At 40.7% G+C, this 25017-nt stretch overlaps 1 long non-coding RNA gene across 1 annotated transcript in view; it reads right to left on the bottom strand.

Moving 5' to 3' along the window:
• Positions 1-15478: 15478 nt before the first annotated feature.
• LOC119875635 overlaps positions 15479-25017 on the bottom strand; it is a 30116-nt gene continuing 20577 nt past the window's right edge. The window contains exons 3-7 of the long non-coding RNA XR_005387267.1: positions 21347-21495; positions 16860-16978; positions 16729-16759; positions 16120-16179; positions 15479-15497 (exon numbers count right to left, since the gene is read on the bottom strand). This is a non-coding gene — a long non-coding RNA (uncharacterized LOC119875635). The remainder of the gene's footprint in view (positions 15498-16119; positions 16180-16728; positions 16760-16859; positions 16979-21346; positions 21496-25017) is intronic.

Raw genomic sequence — 25017 nt, 5'->3', positions numbered from 1 at the left:
TGCTCCCTTCTCTCTCTCCCTCTCTCTCTCCCTCTCTCTCCCTCCTCTCTCTCTCAAATAAATAAAATCTGTAAGAAAAATTATTGGTGTAGTTAAATGCACACTTTTCTGGGAAGAGGTACTAACACCAGGGGATTAGACTATAAATTAGGGGTACAGTAAATGGTTTTAACCATCACTATCAATTATAACTGACAACCCAACTGCTACACCAAAGTAGATAATGTAGTAAATTTCATGACACTCATTTACTTTGGAAAATTTTCGAACTGTGGTTAAACAGTGGTGCAACCCCACAATATTTCTGTGCCTTCTCCTCTTCCAGGCACCTGGGAAGAGCAGGCACTTCCCCACCTCCTTGAAGAAGTTTGGGTCTTATGACTTGCCCTGACCCATAAAAAGAAAGCATCAGGTTTGTCCCTCCCGGGAAGACGGTTTAAGAGAATCTTACATCTCTTCCCAAGCTGTCCAATGTTCAAGGGAATGGCACCTCCACCAGCACAATCCTGACAGAGAGGACATGGAGCTGAGCACCCCACCAGTGTGCAATGGACAGAGAGCATGAGCCAGAAATGAACATTTATTCTTGGAATTGTTTGCTGCCAAAGCACAACCTAACCCATCCTGACATACCAGCCATTTGCAAAAATCAATGGTATACTTTGTAAATAATAGGAATCATTTAGTCTAAGTATTTATATTACTATTACTAGGTACTAATTAATATTGTGTGGTTCAACCCAGTAGTGCCTAAAAATAGAGTCCACTAAAAACATCTGCAATGAATCTGGGTATTTATAAACATGATTTCATGTGTTTATTCACTTGACAACACAGAAATCTGCAAATCGTCTAGTTTTGTCAGTTTCTCAGGCCCTAATACATGGCTATAAAAAATACAAGCTTTCTAAAAATCAGTTCTTGTTTGTTAAATATTATTTATAATATCAAAGTTAATTGTTATTTTCTAACTAGAGACAGCACTAAAGAGGTAAACTAAATGTCACACACAGTGATTGTTAATGCATATTTATATACATGTTTTTTTAAAGCTATCACACATAGTGATGAAAGAAAACATGCAATTCAAAAGCACTGGCCATGGATAATAAACAACTTTCTACTAAGTTAGGTTTTCATCCATGGTGGTCTGTCTTTACACGCTTAAAGGAAATTCTCACTTTCTGGCATATGAGGGGATGTTCATAACATACTCATCAACGACAATGGTTTCCAAAGGTGAAAATAAAAGGGAGTAAGTCCCTTAAAGAACCTATTCTTATACAGAAAATAGTGAATACTGTATTAACTAAAAGGGAATCTGTTCTCAGACTTGGAGTCTATTATAACCCAAGGGTACCTTTAACAGTATTTCATTGCCATATATCTTTTAAAGCTAGCTTCTCCAACTATGTCAATACTTCAACGTCATTAATATTAGTTCCTGGAATCTACTGACCACACTTGTCAATCTGTAATTTGCATATCACCACTCTGAAATGGATTATTTTCATTTCCAGAGTGAAACAAATGAATGGAAAGGGGAGGGAAAAAGTTACCATTTCCAAAGTTTCCTGTGAAGATGGAACAAAAATTAAGTTGCCAAGACAAGTACCATGCCAGTCATTGTTCAAAACCATGGGAAACGTTTACATAAGAGTGTTTCGCAGAATTCTGCAAAGGCTCTGAGTGGATTCACAGACACGCTGTCATATACTCACACACTCTGGAAAGATAACGTGATAGAGAGAAAACTTACTTTATGGTTAATTTAGGTGAAGAAATTTTAGGATTAGAAGAATGTGACTGAGAATGAAACTAGACCACTCTCTTGCACCATACACAAAGATAAACTCAAAATGGATGAAAGATCTAAATGTGAGACAAGATTCCATCAAAATCTTAGAGAAGAACACAGGCAACACTCTTTTTGAACTTGGCCACGTAACTTCTTGCAAGATACATCCACGAAGGCAAGAGAAACAAAGCAAAAATGAACTATTGGGACTTCATCTAGATAAGAAGCTTTTGCACAGCAAAGGATACAGTCGACAAAACTAAAAGACAACCTACAGAATGGGAGAAGATATTTGCAAATGACATATCAGATAAAGGGCTAGTTTCCAAGATCTATAAAGAACTTATTAAACCCAACATCAAAGAAACAAACAATCCAATCATGAAATGGGCAAAAGACATGAACAGAAATTTTACAGAGGAAGACCTAGACATGGCCAACATGCACATGAGAAAATGCTCTGCATCACTTGCCATCAGGGAAATACGAATCAAAACCACAATGAGATACCACCTGACACCAGTGAGAATGGGGAACATTAACAAGACAGGAAACAACAAATGTTGGAGAGGATGTGGAGAAAGGGGAACCCTCTTACACTGTTGGTGGGAATGTGAACTGGTGCAGCCACTCTGGAAAACTGTGTGGAGGTTCCTCAAAGAGTTAAAAATAGACCTGCCCTACGACCCAGCAATTGCACTGCTGGGGATTTACCCCAAAGATACAGATGCAATGAAACGCCGGACACCTGCACCCCGATTTCTAGCAGCAATGTCCACAATAGCCAAACTGTGGAAGGAGCCTCGGTGTCCATTGACAGATGAATGGATAAAGAAGATGTGGTTTATGTATACAATGGAATATTACTCAGCCATTAGAAATGACCAATACCCACCATTTGCTTCGATGTGGATGGAACTGGAGGGTATTATGCTGAGTGAAATAAGTCAATTGGAGAAGGACAAACATTATATGGTCTCATTCATTTGGGGAATATAAAAAATAGTGAAAGGGAATAAAGGGGAAAGGAGAAAAAAATGAGTGGGAAATATCAGAAAGGGAGACAGACCATGAGAGACTCCTAACTCTGGGAAACGAACTAGGGGTGGTGGAAGGGGAGGTGGGGGGGGAGGTGGGTGACGGGCACTGAGGGGGGCACTTGATGGGATGAGCACTGGGTGTTATTCTATATGTTGGCAAATTGAACACCAATAAAAAATAAATTTATTAAAAAAAAAGAATGTGACTGAAAAGTCTGAAACACAAAACAAACAAAAACCGCCAAGGTGTGCAGGGACAGAAAAAGGAGATACCATATGGAAGCCAGGAAAAAAAAAAAAAAAAAAGGAAGCCAAGAGTCAGTCACTCCCTATTCACACATTCTTGGGAGAAGACAGGCCCACACACAAGAAAGGACAAAGACACACTCTGTGCACATGGATGCCACTCAAAATTAGAGAAAATTAGAAAAATTAGAGGCATGCTCACACAGGCCTTTCCCCAAATGGCATCTTAGTGGGGTCCCCTGGTCTCCCTTCCTAAAATCTCCACACAGCCCCTCAGCCACTTGAGGTTTCTTGGTGCTTATCACAACCTGTGATGGATACATCATTTGTCTTGTCTATGGTTCAGTCTTTCCTAGTCAAATACCAGCCACAAGGGGGCAAAGACATTTATCTATGTCACTCACTGCTGAATTCCAACTGTCTTAGCACAGGGCTTGCCACAGTAGGTGGCTCCGTAAATATTCGCTGAATGAAGAATGAATGTGTGACACTGGAATCTCTACCAATTTTAGCTATAATAATATCGCAGCATTGCTTATCACCATTGCGTTTGGAAAATTTCTACTATACATTATCTCAAGTCATATATTCAATTAACTAAGATAGGTAAAAGACTTCAAATTAGTTCATAAAAGCCTAGTCATTGAATATAGCAATACAGAGGTGTCTGGGTGGCTGACTTGATTAAGCATCCAACTCTTGATCTTGGCTCAGGTCATGGTCTTTGGGTCATGAGATTGAGCCCCATGTTGGGCTCTGGACTCAGTGTGGAATCTGCTTGAGATTCTCTCTCCTCCTTCTACCCCTCTCCTCTCTCTCTCTCTCTAACAAATGTTGGGAAAATAAAGAAATACTAATATAAACATAGAGGTTCCTATCTTCTGAATATTTAGGATCTAATTCCCAAACAATCCAAGGTTATAGGAATATAGACATTATGATATTCACCAATAAACTGACAATGTTCATACCAGCCCTCATTTAAACATTTCTTCCCACCTAATACATGCCCTCTATGCTGTCATTGGTTTTTACCTTGGATTCCATTAACATGACTGCAAAAATACAGGACTTCACAGGGCTGATGAAAATGATGACGAAGTGATGCTGGTGGTAAACAAGCCTCTGAAAGAGGTCTGCTAGTCAGCAACTGAGAAAAATGTAACATATCTGACAAAACTCCCCACTTTGAAAGGGAACAATCTGAATACCGAACTTTAAAAATGAACAAAAACCAAAATACTACTGGAGAAACTAAAGTCTTCAAATATTTTTGTTAAACTGCCCTTTTAACTGGAAAAGTCAAAGTGCTATTATAAAATGTTGGCAGCAATATTATGCCAACAAAGGAAAATTCAGCAGGATACAATGCATCCATGCTAAGAATTAGCAGTTACAACTGTAACCTACAATATTCTTAATTACATTTCAAATGTGGTCACATTTTATATTTCCTGTTCCTACATAAAGTTCTGTTCACTTCCCCCACCATTTTCTTGCTCTTTTCGTACCTGTTTAATGCAGATTAATTGTAACTGGCCTTTTCCTACTATGTATTATTACTAGATAAATGGACCACAGAATAACAACATCAACAGAGAAAGCTAACAGGGTTCCGACCTTCACTGAGAGTGAATCTAGCTATGCCAGAAGTGGAACTGAAAATGCATTTATCTCACAAAAACAACCAAAAAAAATAATAAGCCACCCAAACAGTGTCAGAATACAAAGTACAATAATAAGAATTAGGTTTTCTTTATCCTGAGAGCTAATTTCCCCCACCTCCAGGGCTTTGTCATTTAAGAAATTCTGTTATACAGTGTCATGAAGCCACCAAATTTCTCCAATAATTTTAAATTAAGGACATCGACCTTTGCCAATAAACTGTTTCCAGAGAAAGCACAAACTAACGCTTTCTAGGAAAAAACTGATAGCCACTAAAAATAGAGATGAAAACAAAATAGACTATACAGGACAACTGGATTCCTACATGCACAAGAATGTAGATTCTTAGATCCCTATCTCACACCATACACAAAAAATTAGCTCAAATTTTAAATCAAGGGGTAAATCCTCATAACCTTGGGTTTGCAAAGAGATTCTTAGATATGCTACCAAGAGCATAAGCAGCACAAGATAAAATGGACACTGATCTTTATAGAAATTAGAACTTTTGTACAAAGGATACTATCAGACAAGTGAAATGATAGCCTACACAAGGGGAAAAAATATTTGCAAGGCGAAAATATGATAAGGGTTTAATATCTAAAATATATAAAAAATGCCAAACTCAACAAAAAAAGGCAATCAGATCGCCAAAGACTACCCGAAAACATGCTCAACATCATTAGTCATTAGGGAAATGCAAATCAAAACCACAATGAACTACCACTTCATGCCCACGAGAATGGCTATAATCAAAAATTACTCAGTGTAACAGGTAGGGATGAGGATATGGAGAAATTGGAACCCTCATATAATGCTGGTAGGAATGTAAAATGGTGCAGACTCCACGGAAAACACTTTGATGGTTCCTTCTCACAAGCCTAAACAGAATTACTATATAAGCAGGCATTTCAGCTGCTAAGTGTCTACCCAAAAGAACCGCAATCGGGACTCAAAACAGATAGTTGTACAGCAATGTCCATTGCAGCACCATTCACAATAGCCAAAAGGTGGACACATGCAAGTGTCCATCAACAGACAAATGGACAAACAACATGCAGTGTATACACATAGTGCAATGTATTCAACCATGAAAGAGAAGGAGATTCTGATACATGCTACAACATGGACAAACCTTGAAAGCATTGCATGGAGTGGTATAGTTACAAAAGGGCAAGTACTGTATAGTTCCACTTATGTGAACTATGTAAAACAGTTAAAATATAGAGACAAAGCGTAGAAGGTAGAATGGTGGTTGCCGGGAGCTGGGGGTGGGCAACAAGGGAAGGTAGCGCTTAACAGCCACAGAGTTTCTGTGTAGAGTGATGAGAAGGTTTTGGAAATAGAGAGTGGTGATGTTTGCACGACATTCTGAATATACCTAATGCCATTACATTGTACGTTAACATGGTAAAAATGGCAAACTTTATACATGTATCTTACCTTAAAGAAAAACTGAAAAATAAAAGCCAACTACATGTACATTATGAAACATTGTACTCCTTACAGCTAAAAGAGAAATCACACCACTGCCATTAAGATTATACAATGAGTCTCAAAATGAAAGACAAAAACTACATAATGAATGAAAATTATTGGCAGAATTCCTGTACGAGAGGACTGTTGCACATACAAAGTTCTGTACAATGCCATGAGACACAACATATTCAGCAACTTGTTTACATGGCATTTCTGTAAAGACTAAGATAATAATCACAATAAGATGATATATTAAACCTTTTTAAATGAAGTTTATTTTATCTATTTTAATTCTTTTTCCCTTATTTTTTGTATATTGTTATTGGGTTCGATTGGCCAACATATACTACAACACCCGATGCTCATCCCGTCAAGTGCCCCCCTCAGTGCCAGTCACCCTGTCACCCCAACCCCGGCCGACCTCCCCTTCCACCACCCCTTGTTCGTTTCCCAGAGTTAGGTGTCTCTTATGTGCTGTCACCCTCACTGATATTTCCCACTCATTTTCTTTCCTGTCCCTTGAATCCCTTTCACTAGTTTTTATATTCCCCGAATGAATGAGACCATATGATGTTTGTCCCCCTCCGACTGACTTACTTCACTCAGAATAATATATTAAATCTAACAGACGACAGGGTAACAAATAGAGAATTTGCTTCTGTATCTCCCTCTAGATCTGGTCTAGTCTGATTCACCTGCTTCTTTTGTGTATAAATTTCTGTCACCAATTAACAGTATTTATTGAATACATACAGTACAGTACAGTCACTGCAGGAAAGTCTACTGCTATTACCCACTGTAATAAATAAAGCCATTCATTTGAAAAACTCAACAAAAGGAGAAATGACGGTTGGGCTTTTTGTAATAGCAAGAGCACGCAATGTAGCAGAGTCATTGGCTAACATGTAGTAAGTATGCTAGCAGATATTTACACCTTACAAGAAAACTATTAATAGAACAGAAGTGAAAGCCCACCTCTAAGAGCTACTGTGAGAAATGCCACTAAGTGATTTTCCTGTTTAAAAATGAAAAATCCAGGGCAGCCCGGGTGGCTCTGCAGTTTAGCGCCAGCTTTGGTCCAGGGCCTGATCCTGGGGACCGGGGATCGAGTCCAACATCTGGCTCCCTGCTTGGAGTCTGCTTCACCCTCTGCCTGTGTCTCTGCCTCTCTCTCGCTCTGTGTGTCTCTCATGAATAAATAAAATCTTAAAAATTAAATAAAAATTAAATAAAAATGAAAACCCATTATTACATGAAGACGACTTTTTGCTTCATTCATAAATACTTGAGGAGCAGTAACAAGGACAAGAACAAGTGTCCTGGTTTAATTTAAGAATGAAGCTCTATGTACTGATCTCCCCCCAACAAAAGTTGTATCCAAATGCCAAATCACACGCTGCTTTCTGTTCACACAGAACAGCTTGCGGTCAGCCACATACCTAATGAGCTTGATTTGCTATGGAAGAGAACTGTAAAAATAAAAACATGATCCATTCAAAACTCCAGAGTATACCTCATTTTGGAAGCCATTTGAAGAAAAAAGAGCAAGTTGAAGATGCTGATTTTCCATGATGAAATACACTCAATATCAAAAGGGAAAAATAATTCATGTTTTAAATGAAATATGAAAACAAAACATTTGTAGGACATTGGCAAGGCCAATAAAGTCCATTCTAGTTACTTCAAAGGGCTTCTGCAAGTGGCAATATTGCAGTGATATAGTCAAAACCTTTCTTCTTTCGAATCTACTGCTTTAAGAATGGAACTTCAGGGGATCCCTGGGTGGCGCAGCGGTTTGGCGCCTGCCTTTGGCCCAGGGCACGATCCTGGAGACCCGGGATCGAATCCCACATCAGGCTCCCGGTGCATGGAGCCTGCTTCTCCCTCTGCCTGTGTCTCTGCCTCTCTCTCTCTCTGTGACTATCATATAATAAAAAATAAATAAATAAATAAATAAATAAGAATGGAACTTCATGCTTTTGATGTTGGAAATAAAGGTTAACCAGGTTTCTTAAGATGAGCCTATGGTATAAACAATTTGAATGTTGGCCAAACATTTTTTTCTTTTTTTTAATAAATTTATTTTTATTGGTGCTCAATTTGCCACCATACAGAATAACACTCAGTGCTCATCCCATCAAGTAAGTGCCCCCTCAGTGCCCGCCACCCAGTTACCCCCACCTGCCACCCACCTCCCCTTCAACTACCCCTAGTTCATTTCCCAGAGTTAGGAGTCTCTCATGTCTGTCTCCCTTTCTGATATTTCCCACTCATTTTTTCTTTCCCCTTTAATCCCTTTCATTATTTTTTATATTCCCCAAATGAATGAGACCATAAAATGTTTGTCCTTCTCCGATGGACTTATTTCACGCAGCATAATACCCTCCAGGTCCATCCACGTCGAAACAAATGATGGGTATTGGTCATTTCTAATGGCTGAGTAATATTCCATTGTATACATAAACCACATCTTCTTTACCCATTCATCTTTCGATGGACATCGAGGCTCCTTCCACAGTTTAGCTATTGTGGACACCGCTGCTAGAAACATCGAGGTGCAAGTGTCCTGGCGTTTCATTGCATTTGTATCTTTGGGATAAATCCCTAGCAGTGCAATTGCTGGGTCCTAGGGCAGGTCTATTTTTAATTCTTTGAGGAACCTCCACACAGTTTTCCAGGGTGGCTGCACCATTGCACATTCCTACCAACAGTGCAAGAGGGTTCCCTTTCCTCCATCCTCTCCAACTTTTGTGGTTTCCTGCCTTGTTAATCTTCCCCATTCTCACTGGTATGAGGTGGTATCTCATTGTGGTTTTGATTTGTATTTCTCTGATGGCCAGTGATGCGGAGCATTTTCTCATGTGCTTCTTGGCCATGTCTGTGTCTTCCTCTGTGAGATTTCGTTCATGTCTTTTGCCCGTATCTTGATTGGATTGTTTGTTTCTTTGCTGTTGAGTTTAAGAAGTTCTTTACAGATCTTGGATACTAGGCCTTTAACTGAGATGTCATTTGCCAATATCTTCTCCATTCTGTAGTTGTCTTTTAGTTTTGTTGACTGTATCTTTTGCTGTGCAAAAGCTTCTTACCTTGATGAAGTCCCCATAGTTCATTTTTGCTTTTGTTTCTCTTGCCTTCATGGATGTATCTTGCAAGAAGTTACTGTGGCCAAGTTCGAAATGGGAGTTGCCTATGTTTTCCTCTAGGATTTTGATGGATTCTTGTCTCACATTTAGATCTTTCATCATTTTATCTTTGTATGGTGCAAGAGAGTGGTCTAGTTTCATTCTTCTGCATGTGGATGTCCAATTTTCCAGCACCATTTACTGAAGAGACTGTTTTTTTCCAGTGGATAGTCTTTCCTCCTTTGTCAAATATTAGTTGACCATAAAGTTGAGGGTCCACTTCTGGATTCTCATTTCTGTTCCATTGATCTATGTGTCTTTTTTGTGCCAGTACCACACTGTCTTGATGACCACGGCTTTGTAGTACAACCTGAAATCTGGCATTGTGATGCCCATGGCTATGGTTTTCTTTTTTAAGATTCCCTGGCTATTCGGGGTTTTTTCAGATTCCACACAAATCTTATAATAATTTGTTCCAACTCTCTGAAGAAGTCCATGGCATTTTGATAGGGATTGTATTAAACGTGTAAATTGGGATCCCTGGGTGGCGCAGCGGTTTAGCACCTGCCTTTGGCCCAGGGCGTGATCCTGGAGACCCGGGATCGGGCTCCCGGTGCATGGAGCCTGCTTCTCCCTCTGCCTGTGTCTTTGCCTCTCTCTCTCTCTCTGTGACTATCATAAGTAAATAAAAATTAAAAATAAATAAAAATAAACGTGTAAATTGCCTTGGGTGATCACTGACATTTTCACAATATTAATTCTTCCAATCCTTGAGCATGGAGTATTTTTCCATCACTTTGTGTCTTCCTCACTTTCTTTCAGAAGTGTTCTGTAGTTTTTAGGGTATACATCCTTTACCTATTTGGTTAGGTTTATTCCTAGGCATCTTATGCTTTTGGGTGCAATTGTAAAAGGGATTGACTCCGTAATTTCTCTTTCTTCAGTCTCATTGTTAGTGTACAGAAATGCCACTGAATTCTGGGCATTGATTTTGTATCCTGCCACACTTGGGCCGAACATTTTTAAAAGAAGTAAACAGAACTTATTTAAAAGAAAAAAAGTTATGTATGTATTGAAGTCTTTAAAAGAGCCAGAGGAAAAAAACATGCTTTGAAAGATTACTTCAAATCAGAGATCCTGACAGCTGACCTCTAACTAGAAATTTAGGAATAATCATTTCATCATCTTTCACTATACTGAAATATAAATAGATATATGATAGATAGATAGATAGATAGATAGATAGATAGATAGATAGAACACACAGATAGATAACAAGAGCCTACCTAGCATTCTTTGCTTACTAAAAATGCCATTCAAGAAGACGCAGGTGGCCTGGGTCGAGGTCCTGGGATCAAGTCCCTTGTTGGGCTCCCTGCTTGGAGCCTGCTTCTCCCTCTGCCTGTGTGTCTGCCTCTCTCACGACTAAATAAATAAAATCTAAAAAAAAAAAAAAAAGAACACAGGCAAACAGGGAGATCATTCAAGATAGTCACATAAAAACTTCTGAAATCCTTTCCCTCAACAGACACAATATATCTACAGCTACATATAAAACAATTATCTCTGAGCAGGACAGCTACTCCACAACGAAGAATTAAACAGACAGGGAGGAGAGACAGATGTAGTTGTATTTTTGCCGAAAACCTCACCTCCCCCCATGCAACGACCTATGGAGGAGGGGTTGCACAAATACAGAACCCCTCCCTGAGGGAGGGAATCTGTACTACACATCAGGCACCATGACCCATGGGAGATGCACCAGACAGACAGCCCCCAAAGCACCTGGCTTTGGAAACCAGTGGAGCTTCCGTCCAGGAGACTCCTAGGGCTGTACTGAGTGCAGGCTCTGCTTTTACAGGGCTCACAATCAGACTCATTTGCCTCAGGACCCAGTACAAAAGCACCAGTTTGAAAGGAGCCTAGACCAGATGTGAAGGGGTTCCATTTGCTAATCTTAAAGCATCTACCAGAAGGGCAAAAGCCCACTCAGATTCCCTCCAAAGACAAAAGATACCGGAGGGTGCCATATTTACGCTTTCTCTACCTTGCTACTGCCAATGCTGGCAGGAGCTATTTTTGCATTCCCATAACCTTCTAGTACCTCCTTCCCCCTCCATACTGCTGCCACGGCCCTGCCAGAAGCAGGAGGCCAGTGCCCTGACCTCTAGTTACACTCCCACTGCCAGAGGCCTCCAAGCCAGCAGGTACATGCAACCCACACAGGGGATGCCTACTGAATATGAGACTCTGGGGCCAGGGTGGATTGTGTTTGTGAGCCCCACAGGTCTAGAATAATTGGGGAAACAGTATGAGAGACAACCAAACACTGAAGCAAGGCTACTATAAACAAAAATGTTCACCCACACACAGCCACACCTTCAGGACTAGAAGAGATAGCTGTTTCACCTAACACAAAGACATACATACATACAAAGTCAGGCAACATGAGGAAACAGATAAACATGTTCCCAATGAAAGACCAGGATTAAACCCCAGAAAAACTCAACAAAGTGGGTATAGACCAAATGTACCTCAAAATGTAAGGCCACGTATGACCAGTGCACAGCTAGCATCATGCTCAACAGGGAAAAGCTTCCTGCTTAACATCAGGAACAAGGCGAGGATGCTAACACAGTATTGGAAGTCTTGGCCACAGCAGCTAGGAAGGAAAAAGAAAGAAATTGGAACCAAATTGTAAAGGAAGAAGTAAAACCATCACTATTTGTAGATGATACAATTTTATACACAGAAAACCCTAACGACTCTGTGGAAAAAAAAGACTGTTAGAACATTAGTTCTAACCTTATTTCTAAATAAATTCAGTAAAGTTGCAGGTACAAAACTGATATACACAATTCTGTCACACTTGTGTACACCAACAACAAACTATCAGGAAGAGAGACTAAGAAAACAAATCCCATTTAAAATTGCATGAAAAAATACCCAAGAATAAATTTAACCAAGGAGGTGAATGATCTATACTCTGAAAACTATAGGACACTGAGGAGAGACAATGACACTAATAAGTGGAAAGATATTCCATGCTCATGAAGAATATTGCAAAAATGTCCATACTGACCAGAGCAATCTACAGAGTCAAGGCAATCTCTATTGAAATTCTAGTGGCATTTTTCACAGAAATACAACAATCGTAAGATTTGTATAGAACCACAAAAGATCCCAAGCAGCCAAAGCAAATCTTGAGAAAGGACAAGTCTGAGACATTACACTCCTTGAATTCAAGCTGTAGTATCTAACAACTAAAGTAATCAAAATGTATGGTATTGGCATAAAAACAGACACACAGATTCGTGGGACAGAAAAGAGAGCCCCGAAATAAACCCAGGCATATAAGGCCAATTACTTTACAAGAAAAGAGGCAAGAATATACAATGGAGAAAGACAATCTCTTCAATAAATGGTGCTGGGAAACCTAGACACCTACATATAAAAGACTGAAACTGGGCCATCATCTCACACCATACAAAGAAATTAACTCAAAATGGATTAAAGACTGGAATGAAAATCCTGAAATCATTAAACTCCTAGAAGAAAACATGGGTCGTAAGCTCTCTGACATCACTCTTGGAGATTTTTTTTTTCCTTTTTGGATCTTATGATTCCAAAGGCAGTGGCATCAAAAAACAAAAATAAATTAATGAGATAACATAAAACTAAAAAGCTTCTGCACAGCAAAGGAAATCATCAACAACAAAAAAGGCAATCTACCGAATAGAAGGAAGAAGAACTGCCAATTCTATCCAATAAGGGGTTAACAGCCAAAATATATACAGAAATTCATATAGCTCAATATCAACAAGAAACAAACAATTCAATATTAAAAAATGGACAGAGGATCTGAATAGACGTTTTCCCAAAGACGACATACAGATCACCAACAGGCACACGGGAAGATGCTCAACATCACAAATCATCAGAGTAATGCAAATCAAAATCACAGTGAGATATCGCTTCACACCTCTGAGAAAGGCCAATATCAGAAAGACAAGAAAAAATAAGTACTGATGAGGCTGTGGGCAAAGGGGGACCCTAGTGCACCGTTGGTGAGGTTGTAAATTGGTGCGGCCACCACAGAAAATAATCTGGAGAACAGTCAAAAACTTAAAAATACAACTCCCACATGATCCTGCAATTCCACTTTTGGGTATTTATCTGAAGATTCAAAAGGATACATGTACCTCTATGTTCACTGCAGCATTATTTACAATAGCCAAGATATGGAAATAACCAAAGTGTCCTTCCTTTGAGGGATGAATGGGAAAAGATTTACACACACACACACACACACACACACGAATACTATTCAGCAAAAAAAAAAAAAAAAAGGAATACTATTCAGCCATAAAATAAATTAGCCATTTGCAACTGGCATGAATCTGAAGGGTATTATGCTAAGTGAAAAAAGTCAGACAGAGAAAGACAGATATGGTATGATTTAACTTATACCTGAAACTAAACAACAAATAAAGTCAGAAATACAGAGAATACATGGGTGGTTGCCAAAAGGGAAGGGGGTGAGGCTGTGTGGGTAAAAACGGATAAAGGGGATCAAGAGTCCCATCATCCTCTTACAAAATGAATTCACGCACAGCATGGTGACTATAGTCAATAATAACGTATTGCAAATTTGAAAGTTGTTTTCAGAAAATACGTCTGAAAAGTTCTTAGCACAAGAAAACAAATGGCGTGACTGTGCATGCAGAGAGATGTTAACTAGACTTACTATGGTGTTTTGTGCAAGATATACAAATGCCAAATTTTATGTTGCACGCCTGAAACTAGTGTGTCATATATCGATTATAATTTAATAAAACGAAAAAAAAAAATGGAAGGAAATAAAAACATGTACTGATTCACTGAAAGACATAGTTTGATAGCCACAAACCCTCAATACAGGAGATTCTAGAGCTTTTTTACATTAAACAGGTGAAAAATCAGCCTGGATGACAAGGCTGAGCTGTAAGATTGGGACTAGAACAAACAAAATGGTGGTTATACTAAATGAATAATGACGTTGATGTAAAGCAAAATAAGGATGTCTTCAAGGTTGTGAGGGGTTTTTGTTTTTCTGTTTGTTTTCTAGAGAGAATTAAAATACAGGACACAATAGCACTGAAGTTGGCAGGAAAGTATATGGGGCAAAAGTGCGCTAAGATTTCTGGATCTTTTCCAGATGACAATAGACAGATTAAGATAGGATTTTATAAAGGATTCATGTCATAATTTCTAAGGTAGCCACTCAAATAACAGAAAGAGAATGTTTTAACTTCTCAACTGTATGCAGGGAAAACCCTAACCAATCCAAAAGAAACAAAGAAAAATCAGGACAAGAAAACACAAAATACGTCAGATTTTAAATTATAAAGATCATACGTCATAATGAACTGTAGTGAAGATATTCTAGCTGAAAGTAAAGACTTCTGACTTGTTACCTCAGAAAGCTCCAACTGTAATTCACAAAAGCTGTAATAAAGCAGGAATATGGAAGAGTTGACAATAAAAGGATAGGAAAAGATATCCTGCAAATGGCAACAAAAACGTATCTACTTTAAAATAAACTCTATTAAAAAGTATAAAGTGTAGTAATTCACCAGCAAAATAACAAATTTATATTTAATAACAAATTTAAATATATACAACAAAAAATGAACAGAGGGAGCCTGGGTGGCTCAGTCGGTTAAGCACCTGCCTTCAACTCCCGTCAAGATTCCAGGGTCCTGGAATCAAGGCCCACATCAGGGTCCTTGCTCCAGGGGGGAGCCTGCTTCTCCTCTCTCTCTCTCTGCCTGTCACTCCTCCTGCTTCTTCAGTGTCCGATAAATAAATTAAAAAAAAAACACAAAAAAAACTGAACAGAACTGCAAGAAGAAAACCATGGTCATAATGGGAAACTTTTTTACCATACTTCTCTTGGTAACAGAGAATAAACGAACAAAAATCAGTGAAAACACAGAATATTTGAATAGGTTTACAAACTTGACTACAGAAAACATATACTTAATGACTGCAGAATATATATTTTTAGACACAGACAGGATACATTACAGATATTGAATATGTAGCTGGCCGTAAAGTGTAAACACATTTCAAAGGACTGAAATAATGCAAATTAGGTTTTCTGACCTCAAAGCAATTAAGGTAGAAATCAGGAACAAGATAAATTAAAAAAATCCTTATTTGTAAATTCAAGAAAAGTCTAAGTAAGCAACTACAAAATGATTCTAAGTTAAGAAAACCAGTACCTTGGGAGAAATGGCCTTAAATGCTAACGTTAGGAAAAGAAGAAGGTTGAAAATTTATGAACAAACGTTCATAACTAGAAAAAGAATTTTTTTAAAAAAGTCAATGAAATAAAAACTAATATACAATGAGGAAAATTAATAAGGCCAAAGGTTTATATCTAAAAAGACTAATGCCAAAACTCTGGCAATATTGAGGAAAGAGAAGAAAGGGCAATAAGTACCAATATCAGGACCAAGAAGAAAAACAATTAGCATAGAAACTGCACATGTGAAATATTATAAGCAACCTTTTCAGAAATTTGACAATGTAGTTGAAATGGACCAAATCTTAGAAAAATATGAATCATTAAAACTAATCAAGAAGAAATAGAAAGCCTAAACGTTCTTGTCATCTTTAAAATAGTTACCAATATCCTTATCAAAAAGAAAACATCCAGGCCCAAGGAACCCAACAAGTCAGTTCTGCTAAAGGACAAACGAACTTCAGTCTTTCATAAACTTACCCACAGAAGAGTAGAGACTTCCACCTCACAACATAAGGCTACCCAGGATATTGTGAAGATCTGATGAGAGAGATAAGAAAGCAAAATTATGGGCTGAAGTCTCATAAAAGGAGACATTAAAGTTCTAAATAAACTAGGAGTCAACTAACTCCAGCAGATTATATGTAAAGGAGAACAAATCATGAACAAATTAGGTTATCTCAAATAATAGTCCAATGATAGCCAGTTGAACAGTCAAAAATCAGTAAAAAAAAAAAATGTCAAAAACCAATGAACTTTCCTATGTTGAGACTGACAGGAAACAAATCATATGATCATTACAATAAATAAATAAAAAGCACTTGACAAAGTCCAATGGCTAGTCATTTAAAAAGTCATTTTACACAGAATAAACGGAAACTTCTTAAATTGAGTAAACGGCAAATATGAAAAAAATAATCTAGAGCAAATATGACAAGAAATGTTGAGAGAATTTCTTTTGAGATCCAGATTCACACATAATAAACAAAAATCTAGAGTAGTGAAATCAAAGTGAAAATGAAAAAGGGAATAGCTTTTTGGTCACACATTAAGGAAATGTTTCATGAATACAATTCAGAAATCACTAACCTAAAGGAAAATGGTGCTCGACGAGTAACTTCTGCATAGAGAATAGGGGAGGACAGAACAAAGCATGAGATGACAAAATATTTTTCCATATGTTTTCCCACCAAGAGAATCTGACATCAGCATGGTTTTACCTTTACCGGTGAATGCAGGCTTTTCTCACCAAACATATCCCAGAGGAAGGTCAGGTCTTCCTGGCTGTCCACACGTGGCCCCAGCCGGCCTGGCACAACAGCCAACAGCTCATACAGACCTAGAAAGTGAAAATAAAACACAAAGCGTAACCATAGAGTGATCTCATTAATTTCACTTAAGGTGTGTGTGAAGGATGGCTGGAACATGTCGTTTTTACTGGATCAGTAATCTGGGCCATCAAGCAGAATGCTTCTCCGCGGAAGCCAAGGAACCTTTTTGATTTTTAAAGCCCAAATATGTAGCATCAACAGGCTAGCCTAACCTTTCCTTTGTCAACATTCTCCAGGCATCCAAGCGGACACACCCGAGGCAGAAAACGTGTACAAGCTATCAGAGGAAGAAGAAAACTAAATCGTCACTACATTTGCCTCAGTGTTAGCCAAAGATCAAAAGGAGTCATGAATAGGAAAAACTCCTTAGAAGAGCAGAAAATTGATAGAGTGGCCCATTAAAAAGGTTTTGTGGTTTCCAAAGAGTTCCTAATGATATATAGCTTCAAAACCATTTGCGTTATCTACATCCAAATTCAAGTTCCAAAAAGCTAAGGCCTATTAAGCCATACGTGGTGTTGCTTTCTTGTAGCTGCTCATTTTTCAAAAAGCAACAACCACAAGCTACACAGAACTGAGTTTACCTTTAACTCCAATCTGGGCGTATGCCGTACCCTCTGAAAGAGTTAAGGAAAAGGATGCAGGTTCCTCGGGGCCCTCCTCACTAGAAGCTTCCTGGGGCTAGACAGTAGCACCCTGTTCCACCAGTAGCCTGTTGCAGAAACCCTCCCACCTCCTTTGGGGCCCATCAGACTCCTGTCCAAGAACTGTTACGACAGTGCCTGCCCGGGGCCTCTTCAGGGAGGTGACCTAGAAGAAGTCAGTATCAACTCTCAGCACACGTTTCACTTTCCAGTGGGATTATACGAGGTAAAAAGGAGAAACTTCCTTTTATTTCTGTCTGCTGTCTACAAGAGCACCGAAACCTCCTGGGATCTACGACACAGGAGCGTGCTGTTATTCCTGCTCTGAAGTGCTGCTGTTCATCACAGGGACAGCTTTACAAGATATGTAACTAGCAAAGAATCATAAATTATGGCCTGCTGATTAGTCTATCTATTATCTTCCTAAAGTATTATCATATTCTGATAATCAGTGATCATTCACCAAATGTATTCGCTTTGCCTTGGAAAGCTGGATCTGTAACATGAGACGTTAAACTCAAACATTCCTGGGACTGCATGTGGCCAAAAAGATCTATTCTACTTTAGGGGGAAGAAAATGTCTCCCTATTACATTCTTAAGTATTCTTGATGATTTACACTTATTCCCTTAAAAACCTGGCATCATGCCTAAGCTAGCTCTTATTATGATTTCATAAAACTATTTGTAAGGTGTCCCAACATAATTCGATGTATAATAATGCAGGTCTCACTTTACACGTACACAGATACACACAACTTTAAAAACATGACAATTGCCAAGATCAGCGATTAAGGTCAGAGGTTCAAATTGAAAATTAGGTAAAAAGGAGGTAGAATTTCGCTATTTTATTATTGATTTAGGAGCAACAAAAGGAATTCCTTGTTCCTTGGAAATATGGTTAGTTTAATTAATAATACTAGTTCAACTATAACATAATTTATGAGGTATAGTTCTGGGGGGGGGGGCGATAACTGAGGTAATGTATTAGAACAGCCCCGGCATATGGTAAATAGTCTATTTCATATGTAACTTAGTGAGCTTCAGCTATTGTTGTTATTCCTGTTATTCATCAGGACTATTATTTTTTTTAGGATTAATTTATTTTACAGAGAGGCAGGGGACAGGGGCAGAGGGAGACAGAATCTTAAGCAGACTCCACGCTCAGCATGGAGCTTGACACGAAGCTCCAAATCATGACCCTGATCATGGCTGGAGCTGAGACCAAGAGTCAGACACTCAACCCACTGCACCACCCAGGAGTGTCCATCGCTACTGCTATTGAAAAATCAAAACTCTGAGTCAAACAGACCTAGATTCAAACCAGGTCTATACTTCATTTACCCCCCATAACTTACCTCAGCCTTCTTTCCATCATATGTTCAAAAGAAACGGAATCTACACCTATAGTAAACTGGACAGGAAAAAATATACATACGTATGCAGATACACAAGTGTGTGCATATAACACAGGTAAAATCTGAAAAAGCCTAAGGGACTGCATCAGTGACGATGTACCCACGTGGTTACCATAACTATGCGAGATGTCACCACTGGAGGAAGCAGGGTCAAGGGTACACGGGATCTGTATTATGTCTTCCAACACATGAATCCACAGTTATCTCAAAGTACAGTTAAAGCAAGAGGAGAAGTGGTGGTTAACATTGTTATAAGAATGCAAGGGAACAAGGCACGTAGTCCTGTGGTTGGCACAAAAGAGGCATTTGATGAATTTTTAAAAGATTTTATTTATTCATGAGACGGACAGAGAGAGAGAGAGAGCAGGGAGACATAGGCAGAAAGAGAAGCAGGCTCCATGCAGGCAGCCCAAAGTGGGACTCGATCCCGGGACTCCAGGATCACACCCTGGGCTGAAGGCTGACGCTTCAGCACTGAGCCACCCAGGCGTCCCTGATAAAAACATTTTAAAAATTGGGCAGCCCGGGTGGCTCAGCAGTTTAGCACTGCCTTTGGGCCAGGGCTTGATGGACTCCCTGCATGGAGCCTGCTTCTCCCTCTGCCTGTGTCTCTAACTCTCTCTCTCTCTGTGTGGCTCTCTTATGAATGAATAAAATCTTAAAAAAAAAGAGTTTTAAAAAATAATAAAGTGATTTCTTAAGACTTCCTCAAGTGGCAACTGCCCCTTACTAGAATTCTGTCTATACCTTTACTCCACTTCAAAAAGTTTGGTTCTCGAATGAACCACCAAGAGGAGCAGAGGAATAAGCGTCCGCATAAAACACATAAAGTGAAAGATCCCTATAATTTCTAATCTGTGGATGAAACCTGAAAGGCGTCTGGGGGAGTAACCAAATAGCAAATCACTTTGAGATTGATGACATATGCCTTATTATCTAAGTTAAAATAGAAAACACAGGGACATCTGGGTGATTAAGAAGCTGAGCGTCTAACTTTGGCTCAGGGCGTGATTCTGGCCCAGGACCCAGCCCCACATTGGGCTTCCTATGGGGAGCCTGCTTCTCCCTCTGCCTGTGTCTCTGCCTCTCTCTGTCTCTCTCACAAATCAATAAGTAAAACCTTTTACAAATAAAATAGAAAACACATCTAAAAAATCAACTTCTGAAGATAATCGATTTCTTTTTAATTATACGGCCCCGATACTTAAACTATGGGTTTCCAAATCATCAACAAGGAAAAAATTTTAAAAAGCAACAGATAAGTACTAGGAGATCATGAAAACCAGCCCATCGCAGTCTGCGCCGCACCCACGCCCCGGCAGCGCGTGGTCCGGGAGGCCCCGCCAGCGAGGCAGCCAGCAGGCCCGGGCGAGGGAGGAGGCGCCGCGTGCAGCCCGCGACCGTGGCCCCTGCTGCTCGGGGTCCCTGCCGCCCCGCCCGCGGCCCCGGCGGCTCGCACCTTCCTCAGCGCCGACATCCTCGAGCGCTCTGAGTTCAGCAGGCGAAGGGCGACATGCTTTGTGGCCCGTCCGTCCATCCGCACGGCCAGCCGACAATCCGCGGGGCCGCCGCCGCCGCCCCGAAGGCCCCCCCCACCTCGCTCCAGCCCCGCACACGCTCTTGATACCCCCCTCCTTCCCCTTCTCACTTTCCCCTTATTCCTTTCTCTCTGTTTTCCGTCCTTCTGTGGAGTCCCTGGGGAAAACCAGGCGAGCGCGGGGAGCCCAAGCGCCTCGCGCCCCGTCGTCCGGGATCCTTCCGCCCCACCGCTCCCCCGCCCCTGCCGCGCGCAGGCCCCGCCCCGGATGCCACCTGTGCGCGGGTCCCCTGGCGCTGGAGGCGGCGGTAGCCTGCAGCAAGTGCAGCTCGCCCGCAGCCCCACGGTCCCAGCGCGCCTGCGCGGCCGTGCCAGGGCGACACGAAGGTAGCGCGCGTCCCCCCAGGGGCGGTGCCCCGCATCCGGAGGACAGACCCGGCACTTGCTGCCTCGGCGACGAGGACGGAGGCTCTCGAGCTGTCCAGGGACCGTCTGTCCGCCGCTCGCTGCCCTAAACACGAGCCGCTTCCGCTCTGGGCCCCTGGGCCCTCGCCGCTGCCGCGCGGGAGCCGGACGCCGCCCCCTCCTCAGCACCGCAGCTCCTGCAACCCGCCCGTCTGCCCAACAGCCCGCCGCACCCACGCCGCGGGAGTGCAGGGTCCGGGAAGCACCGCCGGCGAGGCACCCAGGCGCCGCGAGGGACGAGGCCGCCGCGCAGCCCGCGACCGGTCGCCCCGGCAGCTCGGGGTCCCTGCCCGCCCCCCCGCCCCCCGCTGCACCTTCCTCAGCGCTGACATCCTCGGGCGCTCGCGGTTCAGCAGGCGCAGGGCGACATGCTTTGTGGCCCGTCTGTCCGCAGGGTCGGCTGGCCGTCAGTCCGGGGGACCGCGCTCGAGCCCAGTGCACGCTGGGAGCCCCTCGCTGGTGCCTGCGCAATGGGGCCTCACGGGGTAAACAACCCCCACTGAGCCCTGCACCAGGCAGGGGGTTGAGCAGCTCCCCCAAGTGCTAACAACTGAAAATCAGCACAATAGACCCTCCCCCGAAGACCAGCGAGAAGGACAGGGGAAAAACAAGTTATTGACCAAGCAGCACTGGAAAGTTCCAGGGTAAGACAAGCGACTTGCAGGATACAGAATCAGACGATACTCCCCCTTGTTTTGTTGTTGTTGTTGTTGTTATTTTTTTTTCTGTTTGCTTCCCCCACCCCTTTTTTTTTCCTTTTTTTCTTTTTCTTCTCTTTTCTTCCTTTTTTCTTCCTTTTTTCTTTCTTCTTTTTTCTTTTCTTTCCGTCTTTCTCTCCTCTCTTTTCTCCTTTTCCCAATACAACATGTTTTTGGGCACTCTGCACTGAGCAAAATGACTAGAAGGAAAACCTCACCTCAAAAGAAAGAATCAGAAACATCCTCTCTCCCATAGAGTTACAAAATCTGGATTACAATTCAATGTCAGAAAGCCAATTCAGAAGCATTATTATAAAGCTACTGGTAGCTCTAGAAAAAAGCAAAAAGGACTCAAGAGACTTCATGACTGCAGAATTTAGAGCTAATCAGGCAGAAATTAAAAATCAATTGAATGAGACACAATCCAAACTAGAAGTTCTAATGATGAGGGTTAACAAGGTAGAAGAACGAGTGAGTGACATAGAAGACAAGTTGATGGCAAAGAGGGAAACTGAGGAAAAAAGAGACAAACAAGTAAAGGACCATGAGGATAGATTAAGGGAAATAAATGACAGCCTGAGGAAGAAAAACCTACGTTTCGTTGGGGTTCCAGAGGGCGCCAAATGTGACAGAGGCCCAGAATATGTATTTGAACAATCATATCTGAAAACTTTGCTAATCTGGGAAGGGAACAGGCATTCATATCCAGGAAATAGAGAGATTCCACCCCCTGAAATGAATAAAAACTGTTCAACACCTCGACATTTAATGGTGAAGCTTGCAAATTCCAAAGATAAAGAGAAGATCCTTAAAGCAGCAAGAGACAAGAAATCCCTGACTTTTATGGGGAGGAGTATTAGAGTAACTGCAGACCTCTCCACAGAGACCTGGCAAGCCAGAAAGGGCTGGCAGGATATAGTCAGGGTCCTAAATGAGAAAAACATGCAAACCGAGAATACTTTATCCAGCAGGATCTCAATCAGAATGGAAGGAGAAAGAAAGAGCTTCCAAGACAGGCAGGAACTGAAAGAATATGTGACCTCAAACCAGCTCTGCAAGAAATTTAAGGGGGACTCTCAAAATTCCCCTTTAAGAAGAAGTCCACTGAAACAATCCACAAAAACAGGGACTGAATAAGTATCATGATGAACACTAACTCATATCTTTCAATAGTAACTCTGAACGTGAACGGGCTTAATGACCCATCAAAAGGTGCAGGCTGTCAGACTGGATAAAAAAGCAGGACCTATCTATTTTTCTATTTGCTGTCTACAAGAGACTCATTTTAGACAGAAGGACACCTACAGCCTGAAAATAAAAAGGTTGGAGAACCATTTACCATTCAAATGGTCCTCAAAAGAAAGCAGGGGTAGCCATCCTTATATCCGATAAACTAAAACGTACCCCGAAGACCACAGTGAGAGATGAAGAGGGACACCATATCATAATTAAAGGATCTATCCAACAAGAGGACTTAACAATCCTCAATATATATGCCGCGAATGTGAAGCTGGCCAAATATATCAATCAATTAATAACCAAAGTGAAGACGTACTTAGATAATAATACACTTATACTTTGTGACTTCAATCTAGCGCTTTCTACACTTGATAGTTTCCTAAACACAACATCGCCAAAGAAACGAGAGCTTTAAATGATACACTGGACCAGATGGATTTCACAGATATCTACAGAACTTTACATCCAAACTCAACTGAAAATACATTCTTCTCAAGTGCACATGGAACTTTTCTCCAGAATAGACCACATACTGGGTCACAAATTGGATCTGAGCCGATACCCAAAGATTGGGATCGTCCCCTGCATATTCTCAGACCATGATGCCTTGAAATTAGAACTAAATCACAACAAGAAGTTTGGAAGGACTTCAAACACGTGGAGGTTAAGGACCATCCTGCTAAAAGATGAAAGGGTCAACCAGGAAATTAAGGAGAAATTAAAAAGATTCATGGAAACTAATGAGAATGAAGATACTACCATTTAAAAACCTTTGGGATACACCAAAAGCAGTCCTGAGGGGGAAATACATCACAATAACTAGCAGCCATCCAAAAGCTGGAAAAGGAACTCAAATACAAAAGCTAACCTTACACCTAAAGGACCTAGAGAAAAAAAAAAAAAAAAACAGCAAATAGATCCTACACCCAGCAGAAGAGAGTTAATAAAGATTCGAGCAGAACTCAACGAAAATCGAGACCAGAAGAACTGTGGAACAGATCAAACAAAACCAGGAGTTGGTTCTTTGAAAGAATGAATAACATAGATAAACCATTATTCACCCTTTAAAAAGAAAGAGAGAAGACTCAAATTAATAAAATCATGAATGAGAAAGGAGAGATCACTACCAACACCAAGGAAATACAAAAGATTTTAAAAACATATTATGAACAGCTATATGCCAATAAATCAGGCAATCTAGAAGAAATGGACATATTTCTGGAAAAGCCACAAACTACCAAAACTGGAACAGGAAGAAATAGAAAACATGAACAGGCCAATAATCAGGGAGGAAATCGAAGCAGTCATCAAAACCCAAGGACACAAAAGTCCAGGGCCAGATGGCTTCCCAGGGGAAATTCTATCAAAACGTTTAAAAGAAGAAACCATGTCTATTCTACTAAAGCTGATTGGAAAGATAGAAAGAGATGGAGTACATCCAAATTCGTTCTATGAGGCCAGCATCACCTTAATTCAAAAGCAGACAAAGACCCCACCAAAAAGGAGAATTACAGACCAATATCCCTGATGAACATGGATTGCAAAAATTCTCAACAAGATACTAGCCAATAGGATCCAGCAGTAACCTTAAGAAATTATTCACCGTGACCAAGTAGGATTTATTCCCGGGACACAAGGCTAGTACAACACTCATAAAACAATCAATGAGATTTATCATATCAGCAAAGAGAAAAGCCAAGAACCGTAATGATCCTCTCATTAGATGCAGTGAAAGCATTTTACACAAAACACAGCGGCCATTCCTGATCAAAACACTTTCAGAGTGTTGTGAGAGAGGGAAAATTCCTCAACATCTTAAAAGCCATCTACGAAAAGCACACAGCAAATATAATTCTCAATGGGGAATCACTGGGAGCCTTTCCCCTAAGATCAGGACCAAGACAGGATGACCACGCCCACCACTGCTATTCAAGATAGTACTGGAAGTCCTAGCCTCAGCAATCAGACAACAAAAAGATATTAAAGGCATTCAGATTGGCAAAGAAAGAATCAAACACTCCCTCTTCAACCGATGACATGATACTCTA

This window comes from Canis lupus, unplaced genomic scaffold (genome assembly GCF_011100685.1).
Source record: "Canis lupus familiaris isolate Mischka breed German Shepherd unplaced genomic scaffold, alternate assembly UU_Cfam_GSD_1.0 chrUn_S2163H2363, whole genome shotgun sequence".
Taxonomy (NCBI): Eukaryota; Metazoa; Chordata; class Mammalia; order Carnivora; family Canidae; genus Canis; species Canis lupus.
The sequence above is the reverse complement of the archived record's forward strand: the minus strand, read 5'-3'. Positions and strand labels throughout refer to the sequence as shown.